The following is a 15895-nucleotide window of genomic DNA, read 5'->3' as shown; positions in this document are numbered from 1 at the left end:
TGATTTATTTTGAAATCAAGGCACACTCAACCAGCATGGCTACTACTGTCACGACGTCCACCGAAGGTGGCTCCCCTCCCTGTTCGGGCAGTGCTCGGTGGTCGTCATCGCCGATCTACTAGCTGCCACCGATCCATTTTTCCTTTTCATTTATGTCTGTCTGTTTTTGTTATCACCTGTGTCTGATTTGTTAATTTCGGTGGGTTTATTAACCTCCGCTGCCTGCTAGCCTTTGTGTGAGATTATTTTGCTGTGTTAGCTCTGTTAGGGGTGCGTGTTTGCCCCACAGGTTTTTTTACCCCTCACAGTCATTGTTCCATTGGTACTGTATTAGGAGTAGAGGTTTCTCCTCCGTGTGTTTTGTGATTTTCCCCGCCTGTTGTTGGTGGGTTGGGACTTATAATAAACGACTGTGCCAACTGGAATTCCTTGCTCTCCTGCTCCTGACTCCTGCACCTTCCTCTTCTTAGGGGGCACCTAACAACTACAGAATTCTGCAGCGATACGCCATCCCATCTGGTTTGCTCTTAGTGGGATAATCATTTGTTTTTCAACATGACAATGACCCAAAACACCTCCAGGCTGTGTAAGGGCTATTTGACCAAGAAGGAGAGTGATGGAGTCCTGCATCCAATGACCTGGCCTCCACAATCACTCGACCTCAAACCAATTGATATGGTTTGGGATGAGTTGGACCGCAGAGTGAAGGAAAAGCAGCCAACAAGTGCTCAGCATATGTGGGAACTCCTTCAAAACTGTTGGAAAAGCATTCCTCATGAAGCTGGTTGAGAGAATGCCAAGAGTATGCAAAACTGTAATTAAGGCAAAGGGTGGCTACTTTGAAGAATCTAAAATCTAACATATATTTTGATTTGTTTATTAACACTTTTTTGGTTACTACATGATTCCATATGTTATTGCATTGTTTTGATGTCTTCACTAATATTCTACAATGGAGAAACCAGTAAAAATAAAGAAAATACCTTGAATGAGTGGGTGTGTCTGTCACTCCCTGATCTGTTTCACCTGTCTTTGTGATTGTCTCCACCCCCCTTCAGGTGTCGCCCATCTTCCTCATTATCCCTGTGTATACATACTTGTGCTCACTGTTTGTCTGTTGCCTCTCTTGTTTGTCAAGCTTACCAGCGTTTGTCCTGTCAGCGCCTGGTTTTTCCCAGTCTCTCTTTTTCTCGGCCTCCAGATTTTGACCCTCACCTGTCCCATCTCTGTACCCACCTGCCTGACCACTCTGCCTGACTCTAAGCCTGACTGCCGACCTGTACCCTTGCCCCTTCTCTGGATTATTGACCCATGCCTGCTTTGACCTGTCTCTTGCCTGCCCCTTGGACTATTAAACCATTGTTTATTCTACGTGTCTGGATCTGGGTCTTACCTTGATTCCTGATAGTGTCCAAACTTTTGACTGATACTGTATGTAGGCCTAATGGTCATTTTGCTCAGCCAATGTTAGGCACAATTCTGACAATGTTTTGTAAAATGATTGCAGGTGATGATTACAAATGCATTCATTATTTTTGCATAATAATTCCCAAAAAATGAATGCATTTCTATAATTTCACAATGCAAAAATATGCCCATATATACCCTTTCTCAAAAACTGTATACGATAGTGTAGAACAACAATTTCCATCCTATAGAGTGAGTCAGTGGGTGAAATGGTGAGGTGAACACTTGTATAACAAACATATTATATTAATGGGATTAATATATTGTCTATACTATTTCGGGAGTCAATACATCAACTTTTCTCCTCTGGTTCTCTATAGGGACATAGAGTAATTGATTACATAGATATGATATAATCGTCAACCATCAGTGAACATGAAATTGTCATGAAATCAGCCTTTTAACAGGAAACATGTACAAGTTATTTTATTTCAATTAACCAGAAACAACATTCACTCACAAACCTAATGCCCATGACTCAAAGTATGCCATAAATCCATAAGGGGATAAACCAACGAAAAGATACACACTTACAGTGGGGCAAAAAAGTATTTAGTCAGCCATCAATTGTGCAAGTTCCCCCACTTAAAAAGATGAGAGAGGCCTGTAATTTTCATCATAGGCACACTTCAACTATGACAGACAAAATGAGAAAAAAAATCCAGAAAATCACATTGTAGGATTTTTAATGAATTTATTTGCAAATTATGGTTGAAAATAAGTATTTGGTCAATAACAAAAGTTTATCTCAATACTTTGTTGCATACCCTTTGTTGGCAATGACAGAGGTCAAACGCTTTCTGTAAGTCTTCACAAGGTTTTCACACACTGTTGCTGGTATTTTGGCCCATTCCTCCATGCAGATCTCCTCTAGAGCAGTGATGTTTTGAGGCTGTTGCTGGGCAACACAGACTTTCAACTCCCTCCAAAGATTTTCTATGGGGTTGAGATCTGGAGACTGGCTAGGCCACTCCAGGACCTTGAAATGCTTCTTACGAAGCCACTCCTTCGTTGCCGGGCAGTGTGTTTGGGATCATTGTCATGCTGAAAGCCCCAGCCACGTTTCATCTTCAATGCCCTTGATCAAAATCTCACGATACATGGCCCCATTCATTCTTTCCTTTACACGGATCAGTCGTCCTGGTCCCTTTGCAGAAAAACAGCCCCAAAGCATGATGTTTCCACCCCCATGCTTCACAGTATGTATGGCGTTCTTTGGATGCAACTCAGCATTCTTTGTCCTCCAAACACGACGAGTTGAGTTTTTACCAAAAAGTTATATTTTGGTTTCACCTGACCAAATGACATTCTCCCAATCTTCTTCTGGATCATCCAAATGCTCTCTAGCAAACTTCAGACGGGCCTGGACATGTACTGGCTTAAGCAGGGGGACACGTCTGGCACTGCAGGATTTGAGTCCCTGGCGGCGTAGTGTGTTACTGATGCTAGGCTGTTACTTTGGTCCCAGCTCTCTGCAGGTCATTCACTAGGTCCCCCCGTGTGGTTCTGGGATTTTTGCTCACCATTCTTGTGATCATTTTGACCCCACGGGGTGAGATATTGTGTGGAGCCCCAGATCGAGGGAGATTATCAGCGGTCTTGTATGTCTTCCATTTCCTAATAATTGCTCCCACAGTTGATTTCTTCAAACCAAGCTGCTTACCTATTGCAGATTCAGTCTTCCCAGCCTGGTGCAGGACTACAATTTTGTTTCTGTTGTCCTTTGACAGCTCTTTGTTCTTGGCCATAATGGAGTTTGGAGTGTGACTGTTTGAGGTTGTGGACAGGTGTCTTTTATGCTGATAACAAGTTCAAATAGGTGCCATTAATACAGATAACGAGTGGAGGACAGAGGAGCCTCTTAAAGAAGAAGTTACAGGTCTGTGAGAGCCAGAAATCTTGCTTGATTGTAGGTGACCAAATACTTATTTTCCACCATAATTTGCAAATAAATTTGTTACAATGTGATTTTCTGGATTTTTTTCCTCATTTTGTCTGTCATAGTTGAAGTGTACCTATGATGAAAATTACAGGCCTCTCTCATCTTTTTAAGTGGGAGAACTTGCACAATTGGTGGCTCACTAAATACTTTTTTGCCCCACTGTACATCCATCTCCTCTAAAAAAATGTCCCATAACTTCTGCTCATTACCTCTATAGGAGGTATGTGTTACTGCAAAATACATATTTTTGTTAAATAATAAATGTACCAAGTTGCTTTGAAGTGAGGCACTGGTTCCTCTGATCCCACCGGAATCTGTATGCATGCTGCTGTTGCTGAGTGATGCTAAGCTAAGGCAGTGGCACCAGGTGTTGGGACTTCACCTCGGCTAACTCACTCAATTAATTACGGAGCCGACATTGCAGTTCGCTAAGTGCCTGCAAGAGAAGAAATCTTCCCCTATTTACATATTTGTGGCACCAAGCATAGACCTTTATCAATCAGTTTCAACTCTGATTCGTCAAGCAGGGGATGTGTAGTGTGTAGTTTCACTCTCTGTGTTTCCCTCCCTTCAAGCACAGTATTCAACATCCCACAGTTGAATGTTGTTCCCAAATCGATGCAGTTAAAATGTGTTGGAAGTGCTACAAGTGTGTAAAACTAGCAGAGAAGTGTTTCAAAGCTGACTTTCTTTGTCAGTAATACAGAAGGACATGTTGTCCATTTCATTTTTATCACATACCTCTAAATACATCTTTAAAGACAAAATGCTTCCCACCTCTCCATCCCACCTCTATCCTGTTCATACACACCTCAGAGCAGCAGTCAACCATGATAGCATCAGTGTGGTGTAGCGGTGTAAGGCTGCTTTTACCGTCAGCTATCGACAACAATGCACTCAGAGAGGTCTAAAGCTAAAGAAAGTATGCAGGGACAAAGGGACAAAGTATCATTCCTCCATGTGTGTGCTGTGTGTGAGAAGGGAATGGTGTTCTAATGTGTGTGTGTGTGTGTGTGTGTGTGTGTGTGTGTGTGTGTGTGTGTGTGTGTGTGTGTGTGTGTGTGTGTGTGTGTGTGTGTGTGTGTGTGTGTGTGTAGGCCCCACATGTGTACTGTATGTGCATGCATATATGTGTCTGCTCTACTTTGGTCTATTAGTCAGTGCATAGCTGAAGCATGACCATGTTGGCCCTGGGAAAAACACAACAAGCCAGCATGAAGGTGCAAAAGCCCTCTGAAGCAGCTAGCCCACTGTCAGGTAACTCTTTGTAGTGTAGCCTGAAAGCTAAACTGTCATGGCATTTCTGTCTATGGAAGGAGAGGGAAGAGTCAACTAGCAGTGACTCAACACAGAGCTCCAAACTAGCTCTTCTGTAGAGCCAAGGCTTCTCTCTCCAACTCCAACTCTCCCTCAAGCTAGGGCTATTTTGGGACTGTTGACGCCTTGTTTCACCCACCGCCCCTGTGTTTTCACAGAACTGTTGAAGATATCACTTGACAATAATTATCTTCTCCAAACTTGAACCTCCAGTAAGACTCTACACCCACTATAAAGGGGATTATTGTGCTTCATTTTAAGTAGTTATTTGGCCACTTTAGTTGTGATACAAACCTTCTCAAAACATTTCAGCCTATGTGCTAGGCTACATGAGGTGCACTATGATCACTACTGTGACTATGATTTGAAAAAAGTCACACAAAAAGCATGCGCTGTTTGCCTTAAACTGGGCAATGATTCCCATGTGATAATATATCCCATGTGATAATATATCATTCACAAGGCTAAGGCTAATATTGTCACCCATCACACTATTCTTGATTTAATCTTTACATATACTAAATTATATATGTGTGAAAATTGTTTTGATTTCGAATGGACCATTATCATGCACCTGTCTCGAAACAGGGGCAGCGGGAACAAAATAGAAATGTCTATAGAAATGTTGTGCAACATGAGCTCATGGGCTCTCATGAAGTGTTTGATTAGATTTTCGATTACATTTACATTGATGTCAGAGTGATTAGAGGGACAATAGAGTGTGGAGTACCAAGCAGTTAGCAAGATTGGCAGTCTACTAACGACCATCAGAGCTTGGAGAAGCCTAATTACCATGACTACAAGGTCACATGGAATTTGACTGCCATCATGACTTGTGCCCACCGGTGTGGCGGTAATAAGGTCACCAAAACACCCGTAAATCCAACCCCTCACTGTCTTCCAATTGGTCGTTCATAAAAATGCTGTTTCTGTTTAATTGAACGTTATGCAGTGGGGTTTTTTCATACGGAATGCTGTCCACATCTCAAGGAACCATGTGTGTAACCACTGTGGGTAACAGACAACTTAATTGGCAAATGATAGAAGTGTTGATGACTTTTGATATTGAACACTGCAATGCTGATCATAGTCTTTGCAAAGTTATATTTCTAACCATGAACAATGTTGTTGGTCAGATGTTGGCTGCTTTCCTAAAGCATTTAGCCATTTCTTTAGATAAAATATTGACGTTTATGTTTATGAGTGTCACCAGTAGGCAGGGCCATGCACAGACTTTTCACGGGGGAGGTCCAACAACAACAAAAAAAAAAATTCAGAACTCATATTTCGAAAGTCTTTACATACCAACTGCCTCTGTAGCAGAATCTATTTTTATAGTACATGTTTTTTTTGCTCCTAATGGATTTAATCGAGCAAATTAAGGCTCACATTATTTGTATTTTCATGTATACATATGAGACACGCCAATTATATGTATTTTCATCAGTTATATTTTATGAAGTTTGTAGTTGACTGTCAAATGCTTAGCACTAGCATGCCCAAGTCACCCTAACTAATTTTAGCTCCTGTTTTAGAGATAATTGTATGTACTGTTGTAGACTATGTAATACAAGGGTAGTATTTTAGTAGTTTGTACACCACCACCAGACAAGATTTTTGTGTTATCACTAAATTTCATGAAGAACTGAGAGCTACAGTAGGGAGAACAAGTATTTGATAACCAGCTAAATTGGCAGTGTTTCCTACTTACAAAGCATGTAGAGGTCTGTAATTTTTTATCATAGGTACACTTCAACTGTGCGAAACGGAATCTAAAAAATCCAGAAAATCACATTGTATGATTTTTAAGTAATTAATTTGAATTTTATTGCATGACATACGTATTTGGTGCATCAGAAAAGCAGAACTTAATATTTGGTACAGAAACCTTTGTTTGCAATTACAGAGATCATACGTTTCCTGTAGTTCTTGACCAGGTTTGCACACACTGCAGCAGGGATTTTGGGCCACTCCTCCATACAGACCTTCTCCAGATCCTTCAGGTTTTAGGGCTGTCGCTGGGCAATATGTACTTTCACCTCCCTCCAAAGATTTTCTATTGGGTTCAGGTCTGGAGACTGGCTAGGCCACTCCAGGATCTTGAGATGCTTCTTACGGAGCCACTCCTTAGTTGTCCTGGCTGTGTGTTTCGGGTCGTTGTCATTCTGTAAGACCCAGCCACGACTCATAGCTCTTCAATGCTCTTACTGAGGGAAGGAGTTTGTTGTCCAAGATCTCACTATACATGGCCCCATCCATCCTCCCCTCAATACTGTGCAGTCGTCCTGTCCCCTTTGCAGAAAAGCATCCCCAAAGAATGACGTTTCCACCTCCATGCTTCACAGCTGGGATGGTGTTATTGGGGTTGTACTCATCCTTCTTCTTCCTCCAAACATGGCGAGTGGAGTTTAGACCAAAAAGCTCTATTTTTGTCTCATCAGACCACATGACCTTCTTCCATTCCTCTGGATCATCCAGATGGTCATTGGCAAACTTCAGACGGGCCTGGACATGGGCTGGCGCAGTGTGTTACTAATGGTGTTCCCTGAGACTGTAGTCCCAGCTCTCTTCGGGTCATTGACCAGGTCCTGCCGTGTAGTTCTGGGCTGATCCCTCATCTTCCTCATGATCATTGATGCCCCACGAGGTGAGATCTTGCATTGAGCCCCAGACCGAGGGTGATTGACCGTCATCTTGAACTTCTTCCATTTTCTAATAATTGAGCCAACAGTTCTTGCCTTCTCACCAAGCAGCTTGCCCTTTGTCCTGTATCCCATCCCAACTTTGTGCAGGTCTACAATTTTATCCCTGATGTCGTTACACCCTCTCTGGTCTTGGCCATTGTGGAGAGGTTGGAGTCTGTTTAATTGAGTGTGAAGACAGGTGTCTTTTATATAAGTAACGAGTTCAAACAGGTGCAGTTAATACAGGTAATGAGTGGAGAACAGGAAGGATTCTTAAAGAAAAAGTAACAGGTCTGTGAGAGCTGGAATTCTTACTGGTTGGTAGGTGATCAAATACTTATGTCATGCAATAAAATGGAAATGAATTACTTAAAAATCATACAATGTGATTTTCTGGATTTTTGTTTTAGATTCCGTCTCTCACAGTTGAAGTGTACCTATGTTAAAAATTACAGACCTCTACATGCTTTGTAAGTAGGGAAACCTGCAAAATCGGCAGTGTATAAAATAATATATCCCATTTAGCAGACGCTTTTGTCCAAAGCGACTTACAAGTCGGCTGGGGCCACTACTTTTACATATGGGTGGCCCTAGCGGGAATCGAACCCACGACGCTTGGCGTTGCAAGCGCCATGCTCTACCGACTGAGCCACACAGGTACTTGTTCTCCCCACTGTATATGTAATTGAGAAAGACGTTAATGCTTTTGTGAAAGTTTTTAATTCAAATGAATGTTCAGCAAATATGTTCATCATATACAGTGCCATGCGAAAGTATTCGGCCCCCTTGAACTTTGCGACCTTTTGCCACATTTCAGGCTTCAAACATAAAGATATAAAACTGTATTTTTTTGTGAAGAATCAACAACAAGTGGGACACAATCATGAAGTGGAACGACATTTATTGGATATTTCAAACTTTTTTAACAAATCAAAAACTGAAAAATTGGGCGTGCAAAAATATTCAGCCCCCTTAAGTTAATACTTTGTAGGGCCACCTTTTGCTGCGATTACAGCTGTAAGTCGCTTGGGGTATGTCTCTATCAGTTTTGCACATCGAGAGACTGAAATTTTTTCCCATTCCTCCTTGCAAAACAGCTCGAGCTCAGTGAGGTTGGATGGAGAGCATTTGTGAACAGCAGTTTTCAGTTCTTTCCACAGATTCTCGATTGGATTCAGGTCTAGACTTTGACTTGGCCATTCTATCACCTGCATATGTTTATTTTTGAACCATTCCATTGTAGATTTTGCTTTATGTTTTGGATCATTGTCTTGTTGGAAGACAAATCTCTGTCCCAGTCTCAGGTCTTTTGCAGACTCCATCAGGTTTTCTTCCAGAATGGTCCTGTATTTGGCTCCATCCATCTTCCCATCAATTTTAACCATCTTCCCTGTCCCTGCTGAAGAAAAGCAGGCCTAAACCATGATGCTGCCACCACCATGTTTGACAGTGGTGATGGTGTGTTCAAGGTGATGAGCTGTGTTGCTTTTAAGCCAAACATAACGTTTTGCATTGTTGTCAAAAAGTTCAATTTTGGTTTCATTTGACCAGAGCACCTTCTTCCACATGTTTGGTGTGTCTCCCAGGTGGCTTGTGGCAAACTTTAAACTACATTTTTTTATGGATATCTTTAACTAAATGGCTTTCTTCTTGCCACTCTTCCATAAAGGCCAGATTTGTGCAATATACGACTGATTGTTGTCCTATGGACAGAGTCTCCCACCTCAGCTGTAGATCTCTGCAGTTCATCCAGAGTGATCATGGGCCTCTTGGCTGCATCTCTGATCAGTCTTCTCCTTGTATGAGCTGAAAGTTTAGAGGGACGGCCAGGTCTTGGTAGATTTGCAGTGGTCTGATACTCCTTCCATTTCAATATTATCAATTGCACAGTGCTCCTTGGGATGTTTAAAGCTTGGGAAATCTTTTTGTATCCAAATCCGGCTTTAAACTTCTTCACTACAGTATCTCGGACCTGCCTGGTGTGTTCCTTGTTCTTCATGATGCTCTCTGCGCTTTTAACAGACCTCTGAGACTGTCACAGTGCAGGTGCAATTATACGGTGACTTAATTACACACAGGTGGATTGTATTTATCATCATTAGTCATTTAGGTCAACATTGGATCATTCAGAGATCCTCACTGAACTTCTGGAGAGAGTTTGCTGCACTGAAATTAAAGGGGCTGAATAATTTTGCACGCCCAATTTTTCAGTTTTTGATTTGTTAAAAAAGTTTGAAATATCCAATAAATGTCGTTCCACTTCATGATTGTGTCCCACTTGTTGTTGATTCTTCACAAAAAAATACAGTTTTATATCTTTATGTTTGAAGCATGAAATGTGGCAAAAGGTCGCAAAGTTCAAGGGGGCCGAATACTTTCGCAAGGCACTGTATATATTTATTATTTCATTGTGTCCCACACCTGAGACCTGTTACACAGACCCAACGAAACAAGCTGTTTGTACATCACCCAAAAGCATGTGTATGCATTTGAAATTGAACCTCAAATCATCTGTTGTAAAAATACATTAAAATCAAAGAGAATTTAAATACAGTAGCTACTTTAGGTTTGTTTGGGTGTGATCCACGCATTGACTGTATATAGCTGCCCCAATGAACTAGCTAGATGTAATATAGTTACTATGTGCATAATCATCTACTGTATGTTTCCCACATTTTCATTCTCATTTTATTTACAGGAAGCCTGGGAGGAGAATGCAGAAACCTGCATTACCTCAACACCAGGTAAGGAAGGGGAAAGGAGAGGTACTTGTAATATAGGGAGAGAGAGGATGCATATCCCAAACAGAAGCCATGGATTACAAGCAACATCCACATCGAGCTAAACGCTAGAGCTGCCACTTTCAAGTAGCGGGAGACTAATCCGGACGCTTATAATAAATCCCGCTATAACCTCAGACAAACCATCAAACAAGCAAAGCGTCAATACAGGATTAAGATTGAATCCTACTACAAAGGCTTTGACGCTCGTCGGATGTGGCAGGACTTGAAAACTATTATGGACTACAAAGGGAAACCCAGACACGAGCTGCCCAGTGACGCGAGCCTACCAGACAAGCTAAATGCCTTTTATACTCGCTTCGAGGCAAGCAACACTGAAATATGCACAAGAGCACCAGCTGTTCTGGATGACTGTGTGATAACAGTCTTGGTAGCCGATGTGAATAAAACCTTTAAACAGGTCAACATTCACAAAGCCGCTGAGCCAGACGGATTACCAGGACGTGTACTCAAAGCATGCATGGACCAACTGTCAAGTGTCTTCACTGACATGTTCAACCTCTCCCTGACCGAGTCTGTAATGCCTACATGTTTGAAGCAGACCACCATAGACCCTGTGCCCAAGGAAGCGAAGGTAACCTGCATAAATGATTAACGCCCTGTGGCACTCATGTCGGTAGCCATGAAGTGCTTTAAAAGGCTGGTCATGACTCACATCAACAGCATCCTCCCGGACACCCTTGACCCACTCCAATTCATGAGTACACACAGATGACGCAATTTCAATCACACTCCACACTGCCCTTTGTCACCTGGACAAAAGGAACACCTATGTGAGAATGCTGTTCATTGACTACAGCTCAGCGTTCAACACCATAGTGCCCATGAAGCTCATCAGTAAGCTAACGACTCTGAGACTAAACACCTCCCTCTGCAACTGGATCATGGACTTCCTGATGGGCTGCCCCCAGGTTGTAAGAGTAGGCAACAACACGTCTGCCACGCTGATCCTTAACACAGGGGCCCCTCAGGGGTGTGTACTTAGTCCCCTCCTGTATTCCCTGTTCGTCCACGACTGCGTGGCCAAACATGACTTTGTGGCCAAACATTACTCCAACACCACCATTAAGTTTATTGATGACACAACAGTAGTAGGCCTGATCCCCGACAACGATGAAACGGCCAATAGGGAGGTCAGAGAACTGTCAGTGTGGTTCCAGGACAACATCTCCCTAAATGTGAGCATGACAAAGGAGCTGATCATGGACTACAGGAAATGTGGGCTGAACCACTGGGCAGGTAGACTAGTGGTTAGAGCATTGGACTAGTAACCGAAAGATTGCTAGAAAGGTTGCAAGATCGAATCCCTGAGCTGACAAGGTAAAAATCTGTTGTTCTGCCCCTGAACAAGGCAATTAATCCACTGTTCCTAGGCTGTCATTGAAAATAAGAATGTGTTCTTAACTGCCATGCCTAGTTCAATTTAAATTAAATAAAAATTAACATCGATGGGGTAGTTGAGCGGGTCAAGAGTTTCAAGGTCCTTGGTGTCCACATCACCAACAAACTATCATGGTCCAAACATACCAAGACAGTCTTGAAGAGGGCACGACAAAACCTTTTCCCCCTCAAGACACTGAAAATATTTGCCATGGGTCCCAAGATCCTCAAAAGGTTTGACAGCTGCACCATCGAGAGCATCCTTACCGGTTGCATCACCGACTGGTATGGCAACTGCTCGGCATCTGACCGTAAGGCGCTACAGAGGGTAGTGCGAACGGCAAGTGGTAACAGAACGCCAAGTCTAGGACCAAAAGGCTCATCAACAGCTTCTTCCCCTAAGACATAAGACTGCTTAACAATGTGGTGGGTGAATCAGAATTAGTTGGGTAAGATAGATAATTAAGATGTCTTATCTGCATAACATGCTTATGTGATATACTTGTTATTAGAATGTATCCCTTTGGACTCTGGTGTTGGCAGCTGCACTTCTTCCCTCAGCTGGGGCTCAGTCACTTGGGGCCCAGAGAGGGGAGAGGTCAGGCTTGTCTTTTACATGTCTCTGGTGCTATGCAGAATATCAGAAAGGGAAGAGGACAGGACAGGATGGATGCTTTCATATGTGAATGTGTCTTTACCTATTCCTAAACCACATTTGGCGATGGGGATGGGATGTGCATCTTCACTTGATAACTGCTCCTGATGACCTCGGTAAATCGTGCACAAGGGATCCCTCAAACTTGGGATTTCAGGGAGACCACACTTCGGGAACGGAGCAGATGGACCAACCGAATATCTGTGGTTTCTTATGTCGACTAGGGGGGTGTATCTTTGCTATAAAGATCTCAGTAACCATTGTGTTGTCACTCTCAACGGTTCATTAGAAATGGTGCATCGTAGAAAGTCATTGCTATTGCAAAGCTCTTATTATTAAATATGTAGTTTAAGTATAACTCTGACTCGTGTGTTAAGTTAGTCTCTCCTCATTTGGTAAGACAGAAATTAACCACCACAACAATTAATAAAATCAGCATTCGACAATTTACATTGACCCCTCACTTTTGTACACTGCTGCTAATTACATATCTCCTGTATTGGAGTATGTAATTTGGGAGCAGTAATAATGACACAAACATTTTTTATAAACATTTTATATTTAGGCCATTTACCAGATGCTCTTATCTAGAGTGACTTTCAGTAGTGAGTGCATACATTTTCGTACTGGTCCCTCAAGAGAATCGAACCCACAACCCTGGCATTGCAAACGCCAGTGACAAACTTTCTCCGACCATTATGAAATGTAATGTGGTTCCTTATTTTGTTTCCCCTTCCCCGACTTGTTTGTCTATTTCTATTTCTGGCCTGATATGGTTCTCAATCAGAGGCAGGTGTTAGTCATTGTCTCTGATTGGGAACCATATTTAGGTAGCCTGGGTTTCACTGTGTGTTTGTGGGTGATTGTTCCTGTCTCTGTGTTTTGCACTAGATAGGGCTGTTTTAGGTTTTCGCACGTTTGTTATTTTGTTAGTTTATCAGTGTATAGTTTCTTTATTAAAATGAAATGAATAACAAACACGCTGCATTTTGGTCCGCTCCTCCTTCTACAGACGAAAGCCGTGACAGAATCACCCACCACAACAGGACCAAGTGGCGTGGTAACAGGCAAAAGCAACAGCAGGAGCAACAAAAAAAGGAATGGACATGGGAGGACGAATTAGACGGAGAAGGACCCTGGGCTCAGCCTGGAGAATATTGCCGCCCCAAGGAAGAACTGGAGGCGGTAAAAGCGGAGAGGCGCCGGTATGAGGAGGCAGCACGGCGACGCAGATGGAAGCCCGAAGCCCAAAAATGTATTGGGGGGGGCTCAGGGAGGGTGTGGCAGAGTCAGGAGTCAGACCTGAGCCCACTCTCCCTGTTTATCGTGAGGAGCCAAGGAGGAGACCAGAACCAGAGCTGGTGTTGGAGGTGAGCAAAACAGACTGTGAAGGAGTTAATGGGGAAATTGGAGGAGAGAGTAATGAGGGAGTTGCTGTGTTGGTGCTTTAAGTATGGATTTCGCCCAACGGAGCGTGTCAGGGATTTGATGGCACCTGGGTCAGCGCTCCATACTCGTCCTGAGGTGCGTGTTAGGCGGCTGGTGAAGTTGGTGCCAGCCTCATGCACCAGGCCTCCTGTGCACCTCCCTAGGCTTGCATGTCCTGTGCCAGCACTGCTCTCAAGATCTCCAGTACGCCTTCACGGTCTAGCCCATCCTGTGCCACCTCCACACACCAGCCCTCCGATGGCAGCTCCCCGCACCAGGCTTCCTGTGCGTGTCCTCGGCCCAGTACCACCAGTGCCAGCACCACGCATAAGGCCTACAGTGCGCCTCGCCTCTCCAGCGCTGCCGGAGCCTTCCTCCTCTACTGTGCTGCCGGAGTCTCCAGCCTGTTCAGCGCTGCCCGAGCCTTCCTCCTCTCCTGCGCTGCTGGAGTCTCCCGCCTGTTTAGCGCTGCCAGAGCCTTCCGCCTCTACAGCGTTGCCGGAATCTCCTGCCTGTTTAGCGCAGCCAGAGCTGCCAGGCTGCATGGAGCAGCCAGAGCTGCCAGCCTGCATGGAGCAGCCAGAGCTGCCAGCCTGCATGGAGCAGCCAGAGCTGCCAGTCTGCATGGAGCAGCCAGAGCATGGAACAGTTCCTTATTTTGTTTCCCCTTCCCCGTCTTGTTTGTCTATTTCTATGTCTGACCTGATATGGTTCTCAATCAGAGGCAGGTGTTAGTCATTGTCTCTGATTGGGAACCATATTTAGGTAGCCTGGGTTTCACTGTGTGTTTGTGGGTGATTGTTCCTGTCTCTGTGTTTTGCACCAGATAGGGCTGTTTTAGGTTTTTGCACGTTTGTTATTTTGTTATTTTGTTAGTTTATCAGTGTATAGTTTCTTTATTAAAATAAAATGAATAACAACCACGCTGCATTTTGGTCCGCTCCTCCTTCTACAGACGAAAGCCATGACAATATTGAAATATTACACAATTCTAAAATAATTTCATTAAATTGATATTTAATAAATCTCTGTTTGGTTCAATGTTATTAAACTGAAGCTGAAATATTGACTTCTATTAAACTGGGAGAAGGGGGCACTTAAGGGGATTCTATTCGGACAACCCACATCAGGCCCATTTTGCATGACTGTGGACAGGTTCTTTGATTCACAATCTCTCTCTCTTATACTACCATAATTCCAATTGATATGTAGTGCAGAATATGAGTGGAAGTAATAAAACCATTGGACTTCTAACAATGTTCTGCAGAGATTATCAACAAAACATCCACCCAAAGAACCAGGAGCATGTGTGTGCTGTTCGGGAGCAGCTTCCGCCAGAGCAGGAAACCCCCGCTGAGCCCAGGCTTAAGGGGTTCCTGTATAATTGTATATTGAAGGTCTTGGATTTTGCTTGGTGCTTTTAACTGGCCCATCTGTAGACAAATGTTTAAATAGATTTTCCTGCTCTTCCAAGACCACACCTCACTGCATCTAGGTCCAGGATGGGCAGGCTGAGCCAATACCCATCTTGCAGGATCTCAGCAATTACAACCGGTGGTTCTCAGGCCAGCCCAGATCTCTCATGGATCGCCCTGCGGAACATCCCCACATTGATGTGCCACGCCTTCAGGAAGATGTTCTCCATGGGCAACCTCTTCTGGACGTATCCTGTGTCTCTATGGGGCACTTATCTACCTAGCCTGTCCGCTGGATTTCATCCCCAAGGCCCTGTTCGGCCTGAGGCTTCATGGCCTTTTTTTAACATTTATTTAACTAGGCAAGTCTCAAGGCTTAACAATTATTATTTAACCTCTCTCCTTCCATTTATCTACACTGATTGAAGTGGATTTAGCGAGTGACATCAATAAGGTATGTTAGAGTTAACCTGGATTCACCTGGTCAGTCTATGTCATGGAAAGAGCAAGTGACCTTAATGTTTTGTACACTCAGTGTATAGATTACAGGAGCTGAGGATAATGTTAGGCTGTGGGTAACTGGTGCATGGGAATCAGGCGCAGGAGAGCATGAGATGAGTGAAAAGGGCAGTTTATTCCACTGCACCAGTATAAAACAAATACTTAAGGTGCCTGAAAATACCAGTCACTCGTAAATAACGGGCATAAAAATGAACCCAGCAAACAATACCAGTCATGAAGATACAACCTGAACATAATAAAAACATGCACACCAACATGTGGGAAACAGAGGGTTAAATAATGAA

At 43.4% G+C, this 15895-nt stretch overlaps 1 pseudogene; it reads left to right on the top strand.

Moving 5' to 3' along the window:
- Positions 1–10990: 10990 nt before the first annotated feature.
- On the top strand, positions 10991–15447 carry LOC135510095 (E3 ubiquitin-protein ligase RNF170-like; annotated as a pseudogene).
- Positions 15448–15895: the final 448 nt, after the last annotated feature.

Source organism: Oncorhynchus masou, chromosome 23, assembly GCF_036934945.1.
Source record: "Oncorhynchus masou masou isolate Uvic2021 chromosome 23, UVic_Omas_1.1, whole genome shotgun sequence".
NCBI classification, from domain to species: domain Eukaryota; kingdom Metazoa; phylum Chordata; class Actinopteri; order Salmoniformes; family Salmonidae; genus Oncorhynchus; species Oncorhynchus masou.
Note: the sequence above shows the minus strand (reverse complement) of the source record. Positions and strands in the feature narration are given on the sequence as shown.